The sequence below is a fragment of the Corvus moneduloides genome, chromosome 13 (assembly GCF_009650955.1).
Source record: "Corvus moneduloides isolate bCorMon1 chromosome 13, bCorMon1.pri, whole genome shotgun sequence".
Lineage (NCBI taxonomy): Eukaryota > Metazoa > Chordata > Aves > Passeriformes > Corvidae > Corvus > Corvus moneduloides.
The window spans coordinates 15500653-15517290 of NC_045488.1; the positions used below are offsets into that span (position 1 = coordinate 15500653).

A 16638-nucleotide genomic window follows, 5' to 3' on the forward strand; every position below is an offset into this window, starting at 1 on the left:
ATGGCCCCATGTACAGTAATTTACTTCACATGCAAATTGCCGACTAATGGAATTAGAGAGCTAGTGACAGCTTCTTGCTGTCCTCAGAGGGGCAGAGCTGAAACCAGGACACTGGATTCCTTCACTATGGCATCACATTCAACTTCCAACCAAGCTGAAGGGGCTGGTGGCACATTTAGGATCACTTGGGAGCAGTCTGACAAATCAGGCTCTTGTCTCATCCCAGGATTCTGCAAATGGATAGGTCTTCCAAGCTAAGAAAAGAAAATTGATTTCTTGACTTGTGTTGCTTTAAAACATGGGGAGGTAAAAACCTGAATTCTAAAAAATAGGACTATGAATATAATAATAAGAAAAGATTATATGCAGACTGAACTTCGTAACTGTTTTAGGGACACTAGAACAGAATAAGCAAATTGTTACTCTGGATCCAAAGCTAAGCCTCTAAAAACATTCTATGATTTCACGCCTACTTTAAGGATAATGACAACAAATTAATTACAATCTCCTTCAGCCTCAGCACACCTGGAAGTGACTTTCCTTTTAGACACTTTGCAACTTTTTAACTCTCACTTTGTAACTCTTTGCAGTCCTCATAGTCGTAGTAATAAAATAGATTAGATGATAGAAAGGATTACACTGCTCTTTTTGTGATTATTTTATAAACCAGCTTTGCTGAATCTTTTTCCATTTTCTATGCATCATCAGCCCTGAGAAAGGACTTCTTACCGGAGTAAAACTTGTCTATGTGACAAAGCACTTCCTTGTCCTAAAGTAAAACACCTGCTAGCCTCGACTGACAAATGATAAACTGACAGTATTCACCTTGGCTGACCATTACGATCAGTTTGTCTGAATAACCAGGTCAAGATTTTTTCTTCATTTTCCCTATGTTTTCATTATTTTCCAAGCACTCTGTTTCCATTCAAACAACCACATGTCATAAATAAAATGCCTTTAAACACTTTCTGTTAAATACTGTTTGGAATGTTTTTCCCTATGTCTAAAACAGTCTGAAATTGTCTGTACATCCATACAGTTACTTTTGCTCTGTAATAAAAATGGAATGCTAACTCTGTTATTGGAACCACAAACTGGAGCCAGAAGGGAGCACCAAGAGTCTGTTGAGCTGGGCAGACTGGAAAGATGCTGGAGGCCTCCTGGGTGTGAGCAGGGTGATCCAAAATGCAAACCAGACTGATTTCAGAGGTAGAATTGCCATTGGTGGTGGCCCCCCACTGCCCCTCACTGAAGATGGGATTCAGGCTGGGTGACTTTAATGTATACTGCATAAATACAGGCAGAAATCAGCTTCAGCCTCACAATTCTAAAAGCAAATGGGATTTTGACAGAGATTTCAATGAGAACAGGATCTCAGAAGAATTACATGAGGTTTTGTCTTCATTTCATTTGATTTGAGTAAAATCATAATTTCAGTATTCAATACACCACTTCTGTCAATGCATTACCATGTCTCAAACAAAGCTAGTGAAATAAATTCAGAACATTTCCATATCTATGAGCAACTAAAGGCTGTAAGAAAGAATGTGTCTTACTTAGCTAGTAACAGAGGACTTGAAAGGTTAGCGAAGAAAAAGAGAGAGCGAAAGAATTACAGCATAAGCAAAATGAGTAATTTAATGACAAGTAAATACGGAAACCTTGAACTGCCCCACTGGATACCAACCCACAAAACTCCACTGATGTGAGAACTAAAAGAATGAGGTTGTTGCTCTGGAAGATGCTTATTTCTGCTTCCCACCACAAGCCAGTATCTCCAACTAGTGACAAAAACCTGCTCCCTGGTTGGGTAACCAAGGAACGTATGAAGAGCAGATGTGCTGGAAACTCTGCTAATATTCAACATACCAAATGATGAAACAAGGCTTCTTACTGTGCTTCATCATTCCCATGGTAGAAGAAGCAATTGGTTCTTATTAGGAGATAAGTGAATTGCTATCAAAAAACGGGACAGACTTCCCTGAGATACTCTGGTAATGTATAAATTCTCTAATTCATAGCACTGGGTTCAGCTGCAAAGTCCCAAGCACAGAATGCCCAGTCCTGCACCCACCATGTGGGATCCATGGGAAATGCTCTGTACTGGGTGGGATCCACGAGGGCTCCCATTCCCCTGCATTCGGCACCTCCCACTCACGCCCTTTCGGGTGCCACCGGCGCCACCTGGTGCTGCTTTGCAGCGCGCGTTTCCTTGGGAAAGCACAGGATTGTCTCAGGGAGTATTGTCCGTCCTCCCTCCAGAAATATAACCATGGCTAATATTTAATACATTGGTATGTAGGAAAAGTCAAATATGTTAATCTTTACTCACAATTAATTGCCCAGAAGAGGTTTAAAAACCTCTCAGTATGAAAAGGAATTTAATTGGCCAGCAACATTTCCTAAACCCTGATGTACTGGTATTCTACACCATCATGTTAGCTCTGATTGTGAAAAATGCTTTTCAAATGAAAAAAGTAAATAAAATACACAAAACAAATTTGGACCAGTTAGCAATAATGCTAACTGTAACCTAGAGAAGACCCAGAAATGTGCATGTGAATACATTTTGGTGCCAGAAGAACAAGACAATATGAAGGATGAGTTAGCTGCAAGATAACTGGAAAAATTAAGATGAAGAACAGATTTCAGTGTGAAGTAAGGGACTGAGAATCGGATATTCTCTTCCTGTCCCTGATTTTCTACGGGACCACGTGCAAGTCATCCCATATCTTGAATATCTTGGTTTCTCTACCTGAATAAAAGAAGCAATCATATAAACCTATGCAAAGACACTGAATTCTATTATATTTGTAAATTCAGTTGGAGTTCTTAGACAGATACAAATATGATTATGGTTTGCAAAGTGCTTGAGCAAACAATCCCCACATTTTTAAGAAACATTCTCAGCTGTACTGACAAGCCCACAGTTCTTTATGGTAATGGGTTCAAAGTTTTGCAAGATGTTTTAAGTACTTTCCCAACATTAATGAACTTTTACAGAAGAGAAGAGAAAGGGAAACCTCAGCTGAACTCTGAAGGATGCTAACTTAAAAGGGGTGGCTACAAAACCCAAACACCTCATAGTTCATCACCAGAAGAAAGAAAAGAGACGAGAAATACAAATACAATATTATGATCCCCCTTCTCTGCATTATAACTCTACCACTTAGAGGTTTCTTTATTTCAGTTAAATTTGCCCCTGACAGATGATGCAGTCCGGAAACAACTCTAGCACACATCAGCAAGCAATAAATCAGCATGTTCTAGGTGGCCTTGTCTGACAGAGCTTAGCACCTATCAGTGTATTGCTGGTCCCTGTTTACTGCCATTGCATAACTCACTGAGTCCTGTGACATCCCAGTGAGTTTTGTCATGATGCTGCATGTTTTCTGATTGTAGTGTTTTACCTCAGGTTGACCAGTGTCTGTTAAGAAAGGTACATTAAAGCAGTGAAACCTAATTAAATTGGAGGAGATTTGAAAACACCATTTAGGAGAAAAATCCATTGCTCCCATCTGCCTACCAAGCATTAGGTAAAAAAGCAACTGTGCTTTTTGCTGCCAACCTCTGTAGAAGAAGGGGGCAGCCCCTTAAGGTTTTCACTGATTTCCAGGGGATTGCCAACAGGAGTTGCTGTAGTGCTCATGCCAGAGAAAGACACCACTACATACTCTCACTCACAGGCTGTCAGGAGCACCTCATCCCTCTTATCTGTTGATCATGACATCAGCTGCAGTTCATGCTCAGTGGTGAGATGTGCCAAGTTAACCACTGGAAACAAAAAGCTTCTGGGCAGCTACAGATCAGTGCTCTACCAGCAACACTGAGACTGGAGAGCCACCAGCCTGCCATGCCCCCCCTGACAGAGGCAAAGAGAAGTTACTTGTGACAGACCCACTACCCAGATCTTAGTCCAGGAATTTTAGAACTCCCACCTTTATCAGTTCCATCAGTGGGAGGCTCTCCATTTCTGCTAGGAACAATACCTTCCAGCTGACCAACTCCTGCCATCCAGATCTTCAGAGATCTGCCAAATGATGGTGGACTTTCTTTACTGTGACTTAAATTTCAGAAAGTAACACTGATGAGGACGACTTCCCTTTTCCCTCCTTCACAGCCAATATCTTAATCTTTTCAAAGTAAGGATCACATGAGTCGGCCATCTCTCTCCTGACTACAGAGTTGCAGAGATACCAATAAAAACAAAAACTTTCCAAACCACGAATGCTGACATCAAATGAGCAAAGCAAGACAATCAAACACTACAATCCCAGCTGACCTTGCAGTAATAGGATCACACCAAGATTAGTCAATGTCATAGATTAAGCCCAGTGGAGTAAACTAATCTTTTTGCAGTCAGCTAAGACTATATGTTTACTCACTAAGATGGGAAAAACTCAGGAGTGTAAAATGTGTATTAGCTGGAACAGACAATCCAAACTGCAGCTACATGAATGTTTAGCACGATTACTGCTGCAACACTGACTTTAAGGTGCCTTCAGAAAGGAAAAACTCTTTAAACAGGTTTTAAACTATATTGTGTGACTTAAGAAACTCTTCGACTCTACCGCTTCGCATTTAGGCAGTCAACTTTTTGTTTGAGCAAAGCAGCGCAGAGAGCTTCCAGAAGAAGCATCCTGCACACCACCACAAAGATGACTTGCAGGCAGCAGGACAGCCTTCCTTTGGTTGGCAGAGCAATAATCCATTCGGACTGCAAACAACAGGAAGCTCTGAGCTGTGGCAGCTCTGAGAAGGAACAGCACAACCACTGTGCTTCCCTGCCCATGAACATTCCAGCTAGTGATGGCTTATGTGCACTGTCCCAGCACACTGCTGCCCTGCATCAGCCCCTGAGCACCACAATCACAGCTCACTGCAGCACAGGTGTTTGGGGTTTGTGGTTTGTTTCCTGCTGAGCACCACAGAACCATGACTTGTCCAACCAGTAAGAGTAATGGCATTTGTCCATCTGTGCTCAGGGACTGAGGCAGAGCTGGAGGCATTTTCTTCCTCACAGGAAGCCCCTTCCTGGTGCGTACATTACACTTCCCTAGAAAACGTGATTACGAGTCTGCACACCTTTACGAACTACCCATGCTGCCATCTCAGTCCCAGCTGTTCACAGTCATTTTTTCAGACTTCTCTCCTTCACCTCCCTTAATTAAAATGCATTCCAGGGTCTCCAGTTTGAATTTTCATCAAAATATCGTATGACTGAAAGAGGGGAACTGGGGGAATACACAGAAATAAACAATGTTTTGGCAGGGCTTCCTCACATTCCTTTGTTCTACTCATGGAAACAATCACAGCCCAGTGTCCCAGTGTACCTGGGAAAACTGGGTAACCCAGATGCTGAGCTGACATCAGACACTGTTTTACTGAAGGCACAGGGTAAGTGCCACCAAAACCAGGCTGTGCAAACCTCTGGACAGTCACCACTACAGAAGCACCAGAACAGCAATGTTCCTGCCTGCAAGGCAGAGAACCATGTGCCACACCATCATACTATGCTACTGCTGCTGAACTTACCAAGCTGTCTCAACAGATAAAAGTGCAAAATTTCAAATTAACACATCCACTTTGTTGCATACATACATACACATATATCTAAGTCAATATATACCTGATTATTAATGCACCTGAAGTAGCTTTCCCCACATGTCCTCAAAAAATTTCATCTTCATGTGCTCTAGAACAACAGAATTATGATGAAATGAAGGCTTCATGAAATATTTTATACGCAGGTACTGTCTTGAGAGAAAATTTGTAAATAATGAAATCCAAGACTAGTTTTACAGAAGATGAAGAAAACTTCTTGACTATGAAAACAAATTCTACTTCATTAAGAAGTACTCTTTTGTACTGTACAGAAGAACATTTCAGATTTTTTCTCCCCTTAGCAATTACTACAGTTTTTGGGGCCCAATCCTTACAGGTGTTAAATTCTCCACATAAAATTTACCATAGCTCAGAAACAAAAGCAGTGCATATTTTAGGATTTAGAGAGAGCTAAGCATAGATTGTCTTTATGCCAGCCCTCAGCAGTAGGCTGAATTCCACCTTTAATGAAGTTGATATGAACTAGGCTTTTCCAGGATCTGTAGGTTTAGGGCCTAGTGTTAAATTAGAAAACCGTTGTTATATTGTTTCACTGCAGCCAACTAATTCTCAGCATACATACGTTTGAATCAGATTTTTGACATTTGTTTTTGGAAGAAACAAGCAGATTAAACAGAACTCAGTGAACACTGAAGACCTATTTTATCAGGACACCTCTAGTTGTAACTGTGAATGAAAAAAATTTCCAAACTGAACAAGGAAGAAACACGGTCATATGGCAACTTGAACCACTGGTATTTTTCAGATGAAAACTTGGCCTCAGCTTGATGCAAAAGGTTTTAAATTAGTTGTGATGGCAAGTAGCTTCAAGCAAGTCTGACAACTGGCTTGAATGGAGACAAGACTGAAAGCAAGCATTTGTATCTTTGAACACATACTTACGCAATTAGTCCTGATGACTATATCCCTGATTGACTCCATTTGCAGACACTTTCCTTGATAATGCATTACTCTTGCTTAGCTTAACCCATATTTTATCCAAGGTGTCCTTGCAAGATGGACTCTTGGAAGAACTATGTTTGCCCACAACTTAACTTTTGAACATTTAATTTCCAAACTTGTGTGGTCCGATGAAAGAAGGCACATGTTGGTATCATTCAATTTGCTGTTACTAGCAGAAAACTGTAAATGAAGCAAGATTTCTGCAGCAAAATTAACAAGAAATTTCAAGTAGAAAGGTACTTTGAAGAATTTCCCATTGACACCCCTGAAACTGGCAACTAGGGCTGCAAAGAGAATGTCTGAGCTGTAGTTTATATTTATGACACACATGGTTCATGATTACCCAGCAAAAGAGTAAGTCCTCACAAACTACAGCAGATGACCATAAGACTGAGGTTTTATTGCTGCCATTGAGCTCTCTTTGGAGTTGCTACATCCACATTCATTAGTGCCTCCCAGCTGCTGTGCACTGAGTCCCTGCAAAACTCCCAAGCTCTCATCCCAGGAACAGTCAGGGGTAGGCAATTTCTCACCTCAGCTACTCAAGGCCCAACTGATGACTAAGTCCACTGCCAAGCTCCATTTCAGCAGCCACATAATCAATACAGATATGAAGAAAGCTACTGTATTGATCTAATTTGGTTTTCTGTTATGTGTTCATCTCAAAGTAACTGTGACCATAACAGATTCCAGTGTGGTTGGTAAAGTAAGGTGAACTGCAAATGTTCAGAGCTCTATCCCTTTGCTTCAGATCAAGGAGCACTGAAGAGAAAATCATGACAGTGGAACAAAAATAACACCAGTTAAACAAAATCAGTTAATTTGGAACCTTTGCCTTGCATCATGCTTACAGCATCAGGCATTTTTCATTCATCATCTGTTTCTTCTACTGTTCTGTGTATCAGCAATGTTTTTCTGTCCTACAAGTATAATGAGTACTAAAAGCCCTGAATTTCGATAAAGCATTTAACAACTACATAGCAAAACATATATGTACCACTGTATTTTCGCCTCAAACATCTGTCAGACGGCTAAAAATTGACTTTCATTATTAATTTTGAAGAAAACGAATCCCTCTCTTCTATTAAATACAAGAGAATGTCTTGATATACAAAAATATTATTGTCTTTTAAAAAGTGCTCAGATTTAAACTCCTTAGGGTGAAGGAGTATCAGAAGAGATGCTGGAAGAGATAACCACCTTTTGGGAGAAAACCACATGCAGCTTTCATCTCCCTGAAGGCAGAATGAGCCTTTTTTAGCTTTCTGCTTTGCGAAAGATCTTTGCCCGAAGCAAACAGCCACTAGAACAGTGGTAGAAAAGACAACCACATTTATTTTCTCACCTGCACCCAATCTGCACCCATTTATCTTACTGGTAGAAAAATGAGAAGCACCTACCTCCTCAGACTTGAAGAAAACACCACATCCTTGGGGTGTGTGTTAGTTAGACATAGCAAGATAACGTTCACTCTAAAATCAAAGTATTTGCCATAGCCTTTAGCATGCAGAGGTTCTTTTAGCTCTGGTAGAGGATGTACAAATGTCCACTCAGGGTATTACTAAAGGCTAATTCCTAATTCCCTTGAGTAAGCCTGCTTGCTGCTATGGACTACTACAGGCTTTATTCCTATTAGAGATTTACCGGTTGCCAAAGGTGACAGTGCTGTGTCACAGATAATCATGAAAGTGATATGGTAAAGGGTTTCTGAAAATTTAGCTTTGAGTAAAAAGACCCAAATTTTAAGTCTGTAGCTGTTTAAGCCTGAGAACAAAGCAGGTATTTATGTTTCACTTTTCCAGCATTAGCTGATAGGCAATAAGGTCACATACCCCTTCCACTCACAAGCTGAACTGCCACTCAAAGAATCAATGACAGCAGATGGGAGCAGGCTGATACCACTCCCCAGATGGCAGCAATTATGAGAAGGTCAAGCCATGTCAGAAAAATCAGTGCTTGTATTCAGTGTTCAATTTTGGGTGTAGGCCATCTAATCTTTTCTAACCACATAACTTAAGAGCCAAGGCTGGTTACCTAACAAGGAGACAAATCCCAGGAGGGGTTAACACCTGTAACTCATCGACAGCAGGAACAAGAACAACAGTACTGACTGGAGATGTTGTCTGATGTTCCCGATACTTTAAAAAAAACCAATACCTTGCAACCCAGCTGCAACCAAAATGAAACTCTCATAAACTAGCTGGAATTGTCACTAGTCAGTAAGGCATTGTCCAAGGCCTATGTGAGCATAGGCATGAATTTAATGACATTCTGCATCACAGACTTTGTTTCTGTAAGGGGAAAATCTGTATTTTATGTAAATTTTGAAAGAAACATAAATGAGGCATTTTTGGTGTAGGCTGACTTCTCCCCTTTGTGGAGTATGTTGTTCAAACAAACTATATTGTGACATTTAGCTTAGGTAACACAAAGCAATCCTTGCAGGACAGAATGCCAGATAAGAAGCTGCCTTGCAAATAAACTTTTTATTTTGTTTTTATTTGTAAGAAAAAAAGATTGATGTAATGGGCAGATGAGTTTCCAAAGAGGTGACAAGAGAGCTGCAGAAGTTCTCCAATTCTATCAGTAGCCACTGAGCTCTTGCCTAAAAATGCACAGAATAACACCCTTGTATAACTGAAATTACTCTGTGGCCTGCTACTTTTGAAACAATGCTTTCGTTTCCATTTTCCATAACTAGTAAGCCATTTTAAATTAATCCACTTGTAATTACCTTATCTAGCTTCGACTAAACCAACTTCAGAACATTATTTTCTGCACAGCAGCACATGCCATAAAAGACAGCATTATACAGACGTACGCTGTTCTAAATATAACTGGCTTCAGTAGTTCTGTGTGTCCTAGAACAACCAGAAAAGGTCATAATTAATGCAACCACAAGCAAACGTTTAATTATCCTTTACACTTTATGCATCCTGGAGGTGGTTGTTCCACCTGGTTTCTCACAGTCCCGATGACACACACCGAGTCACTCCGGTTTCAGGCACGTTTCCTTTTCTTGCCCGATCTGCCTTGTGTGCAGCCAGCTTCCCCACAGCATTCCCCGCAGGAGGCTCCGGCAGATGGCGTGAGCAGGCCAGCCTGCGAGCAAGCAAACACAGCTCTGCAGAGGGCCGGCGAGCTGGCTCCGCACATCAGGCAGCATTTCTTTCCACCGTCACAGTTTGACAGGGGTATGAATTCCCTACTTAAGTATTTACCAGTCCCAGACGTTACTAAACTGCAGAAACATGGATCTATCTTCACCTAAAAGAAAGGTGAAGTGACACATTTCATTGAGGCCAGTCTGGCAGCAACTCCAAAAGACAAAGAAACAGGTCAGAACACATCTAGTTCATACCCCAGAACGAGACTCAAGAAGGACAAGGGTTATGGGAGAGGGAAGAGGATCAATAACCTGAATTTCCAGAGGATCCTGAACTTTCTATTGCAGAATGAGACAAAGCTTCAAACAGTGAAGAGGAAGTAAAAATGTTCTCTGAAAGCTTTAGCTCCTTGGGTTGCATCCTCAGCTACAGGAATCCTTTTCCTAGGGTGCTGGCTAACAGTGCAGTATGTGCCAAATACAATGGTAATTTCTAATCTGCTCTTCCTCAGAGTCTTTAATAAAGATCATAAACAGAAAAAAAATCTTGCTGGAACACTGGCCATTAAAGCAAGTCTCTGAAAATGGGAGCTAACATCAGTCAAAAATACTATGTCCCTCTACCTAGCTAAAGTTGAGACTGTGTAACAGGTTCAATCAGATAATGCGACCCAAAAGATGTCTTTTCAACTCCCTATACAGAATTAACCATAGCCCTGCTCTTCATACTGCTTAATTTTACCTCCCTTTTAGACCTGCTGGGGGCCATACACCCAGACAGTGACTGCCCAAGAGCAACTGTGAAGGCTGGAAGGTGAAGAGCAAGATGTGGCCAACAGGCTACACATCACTTGCCTGAAAAACTCTTATAGCTGAAGGCAGAGTCTAACACATACATTTTATTTTTCACAGAAGCAGGACTATGAACCGACTCTTGGGGATAGTTTGTCAAACTAATTTTCAGGTAATGTAATGTTCTGAGAATTTTACTTTTACTACCATCAAAATTCTACCAGCTGGTGAGGAAAATGCTGTACTCACTGAAATGAGAGTAAAGCAACTACAATCAGTTGAGACAGTTCGTGGATACTGGTCTATTTGAACTACATGCTGTTAGGGCTGTCAGCAATGTAAAAGTAATTGATGTAGCAAAATCTAGACAATAATAAAATTAATAAAGTAGGATAAAAATTATTAAAACAAGCTACTGTTACAACAAAACTACATTTTACAGGACCAAAACAAGAGCTCTGGCTAAGAATCTACTGCCCCTCTAAGGGGCTCGGACACAAAGGAAACTGCTGAAGCCAGTATCATTAGCAGCATCTTGTTAGAAAATTAGACTTAGACTTGGTAATAAGAGAGCCTTAAAACTATTATTACTACATTAACTTCTGGAAAATAAGGAGATTTATAGCTACCATAAAAGACGATTGCTTCACTGCTATTGTAAGCAGTATCGAACCCAGACATTAAACTACAACTAACCTGAAAAATACAAGATTTTGACTGAGGCTTTCCTTTCAATTAGTTCAACTAAAAAAAACAACCAATCAAAAAAGAGAAAAAAAAGGAGAAAAAGAGAATGAGATGAACATTCATTTTTGGGTTTGGTTAGTGTTCAGAGACTCAGAGAATGCTCACCCACTGCTTAGGATGCTGGGCAAAAAGGTAATTAAATAGATTCATATCCGTATGGCAATTGACTTGGCAAATGCTCAAAGTCCTAGAGCATTTGCCAATTCCCAGCAAGGCTTTCAGAATGTTCTAGTTCCCATTCTGGCCCATCAACCTTCCCCCAGCTATTCTTCCTCCTTACCAGAAGGCAAGCAGGTGCTTCACTGTATCGGGCAATTCCTAAGCCAGAGCCATGCTCTTCGAGCAAACCCTACTGACACAAACCACACAATCTTACTTCCGAAATCCAGGGCTACCTTCTAGGCAGCCAGCCCACATACCAGCTCTCCCGCTCAGTGCTTTTGTTCTTAAGCTTGATTAGGGAGAAGAATTTTGTAAGTCCCTGTCTTCCTCATCTGCTGTGAACAGATCCTGCGAAGGTTCAGGGTGTTCCAAGCAGAACAAAGCCAGAGCACACCGTGTTCTTAACAACCTTCACTGGGGCCCATGTCACAGCACAGTCTGGCAGATATGCTGGCACAGAGCCACCATCTTTTCTAAAATGGTCCAAAGAACAATCAGGCAAAGGCAAATAACCGTTCTCCTTCTGTAAAGGGTCTTCTAAGGGACAGCTTCCACTTGCCTATCCTTTCATGCTGCCAACATAGTACAGACGGAGCAGGCATAAAGGAAAGCTGATCTCACAGTCACTTTCAACTACGTGATGCCTTTGTTGGAAATGGGGTGGGGTGAGGATTCTGAGATGTCTTTAGGGGTTTTGGGAGGCTTGGGCAACAACTGATGCCTTTTACGTAAGCACTGAGGTCAATTTCTTAACACTAACTTGAATAGGATGGGCCTCTCCTGGCAGCTTGGCCATTTCAAATGGCTTGACACAGCAAACATGGACACAGGCAATGGATTGTTTGCTCCTTTTCCTCCCTGTAAGATCCTTCCCAGCCACCATGTATGGCACTGCTGCAGGACAGCTTTCCCTGCTATCCTGAGCACAGTCCAGTAACACAGGTAAGTCATGCATAGGATATATGGTGTGATGCTTGTCCTCATCTCCTCTAGTAACTCATGATTGAGCTCAAAAGTAGTAGTGTAAACCAGAGAGGAAAAAATAGCTCTGCCTCCTGCACATTAATTAGCTTTCAGATCTCTGCAGTGTATCTCTTTGGACAACTCCAGAAGTCTTAATCTATGTTAGGAACTAACTGAAGTTGTGAGGAAAGATTCTCACCCATTTACCCAAGGAAAAGGCACATGAGAAGAAAGAAGTCAAGTAATGCACAACACACTGGTGGCTTCTGAGCATCCCACTAACAGTTCAGATGCCAGAGGTCTGCCAGGGACAGTACTACAGGACACCATGTTGTTATCTATGTCAGACATGAGATATTCTCTATGTAACCGTAAATCTTCCTAGCTGCTGAAGCTGTCTAGAATCATAGAAGCAGATTCATAGAAGCAACTTCAGTCATCTGCCCCTTGCTGGGTTGTGGATCTGTGTTTCTGCTTCTTACTGTGTTCTGCTGTGTCACAGTAGGGGCCAAAACTGACATTCTAAAAAACATGACTATCAATTAAAAGGCAAAGAGAATAGAGAAGGGAATCCAACTGACAATGTTTTCCTCCTAAGATGACACTTTTACTTTAACAATGGTACACAGAAGTTACTGCAATAAAAAAGTTCTACTGTGACTAGTACAAGAATTAGAAGAGGAAAAAAAAGCATCCTCATTTGAAGTGGTTAAACTCATTGCTTCATGATTTCAGCTACACAACTAACTAACTGACTATTTTAGGCCATGAGCTGCGGCTGAAATGGGATAATTATTAATGCTGGCAGGCCCACTTATATAGAGGAAACAGACTTCTGCACCTTTTTGTATATAGTTTGTAATCCAAAAATGAAACAGATGACTGTGTGCAAAGCCTGATTTGCCTGATCTCACACCGATGTCAGTTCCAAAACCAACATTTCTTTCATTCAAATTCCTTGAACAGGGATCTACTTTCCATATTGTATTCAGAACTAAAAAAATTGGAATAAACGTAAGAATACTGTAGAGCAGGTGTTGTGCAGCTCAAGATCTTTGTTTCGACTGGGATAGGTGGGGTTTGTACTTTAACTGTGCTGTTAAGAAGTTTACATGAGTCACTGCCTCACCTCTTTCCTGCCTTATAATATACCAGGCAGGCATGTGGGGGTTGGACCACGTGTGTAGTAAAAGGAAACTTGAAGAGTCCCTGCAGAGATACCAGTGCAGCTGGAGACATTTCTAGTCTTGATTTTGAATGACAATATATAGAGAGGAAAACAGATAATACTAACGAATACCAGAAAACCCAAATGAGGAACTAAACAAAAGTACTCCAGCTAATCTGAGTGCTGGCACTCCAACAGTTATTTGAATAAGGCAGAATAAATAATCAGCCAATTTTTTTTTTACATTAATCTCCTGGGAGGGGGAAGCAGGAAGGGAATGTAAGTTGTCTTTGTGGAATGTTGTCAGATGAGAATTAAAATTCCAGTCTTTACTGAGGCCTCTTCTGGAATGTGCAAAACACTGGGTACATTCCCCTCATGCACATACACACTTTGTGTTTTATTTTTCCATGGCATGCTGCTTTAAAGGCTCACAGCTGCATTCTTACTCGGCTTCTCAGTAATCTGGGTACATAAACACAGTGATACCCAAAGCTGCCCTCCTCACCCTGGTACCTTGGCTGAAATAGAAGCTGTTTCACCCAGGCATGAGACACATCTGAAAGTCCATGCTGGGACTAGAAGCAAACTGATGCATAGGGTCATCTTGAGGTTTAGTCTGCTGCCTCCACCAAAAGCTTCTCAAACATGCTACCAACGATGGCTTAGCAAATCTTCAGTGGTCAGCAGTGGCACAGTGTGAGGTCCGACAACTCTAATTTCACTTTCAAATAGTTAGAACTTGGCTTATGCACTAAACCACCACTGTTAATATTAACCATCTATCACACTGTTGATTGCAGCTGCCACCCAAAGCACTTACCTTTCACAAACAATAGGATATTCTTTGCAGGGACAGAAGAGGTAGGAGGAGGAGGAGAGGAGAGATGCAATTTTTCTTGCCATGGCAATTTCCCAGAAAATGCTCTCTGGAACATCACAGACCAAGGCAGGCCTGTAGAGGGGACAAAACACATCCTTCAGAAGAGGACAATTCGTAACAGAATGAGTACAAATGGTTTTCCTAATGCCAAATAAACAAACTATACAGGCCAGTCATTGTAGGCAACTATTCAATAAATCATAAAACCACATTGTGCAATAATGAAGTCAGATGCCGATTATTTAAGTCTTTTTACAATCCCTTCCCACTCAAGTCAGAGGCAAATTTCTAAGACAAGTATAAATGGACACTTGGAGCTGGATTTGTTCCAGTATTTTTTTTCAATAGATGCCTCATGATGCAGACAACATTTTAAAAAAATATCACTGTAATACCTTAATACCATTTGCTTTGCTGAAGATGAGTGAGATACGCAACTCTGAAAATCCCACTAAGTATTATCTGAACTTCTGGGAGCTTAAATAGCTTTGAAGAAATGCATTCCTGCATGAAATTCACCCTGTGCTGGGGCCAGAAGAGGATTTTGCCATCTCTGTTGAGAGCTAAGGTATACTGAGGCCTTGTAATGTATTGAGCAATGAATCTCATACTGATTAGGCTCTTTGAAGTTGCATGTGCCATGCTCTAAATTAGTGCTAAAACTCAGATCACAGAGTATAACTTCTATATGTGAGAGGAATAGAACAGATCACAGTACAGAGCCATGCTGTACATAAACAGCAACTCCTCCTCATGACACTGTCAAATATTATGTTCCTGGAAGCCCCACAGATCCAAAGGAGATTCCCCTTGCATGGTAACTTTCCCGAGACCTCAAGCAAAGTCCAGTTAGCAAGCGCTGTCGACACAGAGTCCTGCCCATCTACCTTATCACTGGTTGGAATGAGTCCTTAGTCACTACCTGCAGTTTCTGTTGGACTAATTGAGGGCAATCAGGCCAACAGTCGAGTTTGAATTTTAACTCATGGGTAATAAACATTGCTTTTCTAAGAGCAGTTCAAGTACACTCCAAATTCCACACAAAAATCTCTATTTTCCAATGGCAGAAGAGCTTCTTAGTTTGGACAGCACTGAGTGTATTCAAGAAAGCACTGCGCTCCATATGACTCACCAAATAACATCAGCCAATGAACTCCATGAGCACAGACACCGACAAAGTCAGTTTTCTATGGACCTCGCTGTTGCATAGCTCAGGACACAGTCTCCCTGTCACAGAATTAATTTTGTCTCTTCCAGCCTATGATGCTATTTAGCCGCTTTTCAGACACTGCTTTGCTGTTAAAGCCAGACAAAGTTATCCAGGGAAATCCACAGTACTCAGACAAACAGCAAGGTTGCATTAGGTCTCTCCCGGATTTAGGAACCTAGGCTAAAAATAATCTATCCTCTGCACAACTATTGTTAAACTACTGTTGGGAAAGATCAGGAAGAGAAAATTCTTAGCATTCTGAGCATGTTTACTCTAACTTTCTGTATACAGAAATCAGAGCGAATTATTTTCTGGAGGCCAAACTCCAGTCAGCCTAGGAAAATTTAGGATTCCCCAGACCTAATACTGCCTAGTTAGCAGAACAGTGCCTGAGTCACAGGCCTACCCATGTATATGGAAAGTTAATATTTAACAGTTCTGACCTCATTTACCAGGACAGCCTGTGTTTCTTCAACCCATCATGGAGAAAATCAACTTGCTTCACTGGAAGACACGGTAGAATGATGAGCCCTCTGTGTTAACAAAATTCGACCAGGTTCCCTTTGGCAATGTTTCCATCCAGACCTTAAAAAGAGAAGCCAGGAAGAGGATAAGCTTTAAATGTTAAAAAGAACATACAGCCAGTTGTCCAAGACATGCCCACTAACAAAGGCAGTACTACTACTAAATTACTTTAGACCTGAGTAAAATCATATTATGTTTCCATCACCTTTTGCTTGTTAAATGAGACAATGGTATATAACATTTTTTCCTGCAAGATATTTTTTAAAGATTATGTGTAATCTGTAAGATTTTGAACATGCAACTGGCCAGAGTGAACTGAACATTACTGTATCTTCAAGAGCAGGAAAATGAGCATATTTGACAGATAACTTGAAGTGCATGTGGGCAGCTTTTTTCTAGTCCACATATTCACTTCCATTAGATGTTTTGGGTTTTTTTCTTAAGGGTCTCAACAAAATTACTTGCATTTTTCTTGAACAAATCTAATATTTCAAAAGCCATTTGTTCACAAAACT

The 16638-nt window shown here is 40.9% G+C and overlaps 1 protein-coding gene across 2 annotated transcripts in view; it reads right to left on the minus strand.

Moving 5' to 3' along the window:
- Positions 1 to 8089, minus strand: part of TRPM1 (transient receptor potential cation channel subfamily M member 1) — a 91378-nt gene extending 83289 nt beyond the window's left edge. Inside the window, exons 1-2 of one of the 2 annotated variants that reach the window (XM_032122582.1) lie at positions 7968 to 8089; positions 5630 to 5695 (exon numbers count right to left, since the gene is read on the minus strand). The gene's annotated coding sequence lies outside the window, so the exon portion shown is untranslated. The remainder of the gene's footprint in view (positions 1 to 5629; positions 5696 to 7967) is intronic. The other variant, XM_032122581.1, reaches the window with a different exon arrangement.
- Between the last annotated feature and the right edge of the window lie 8549 nt (positions 8090 to 16638).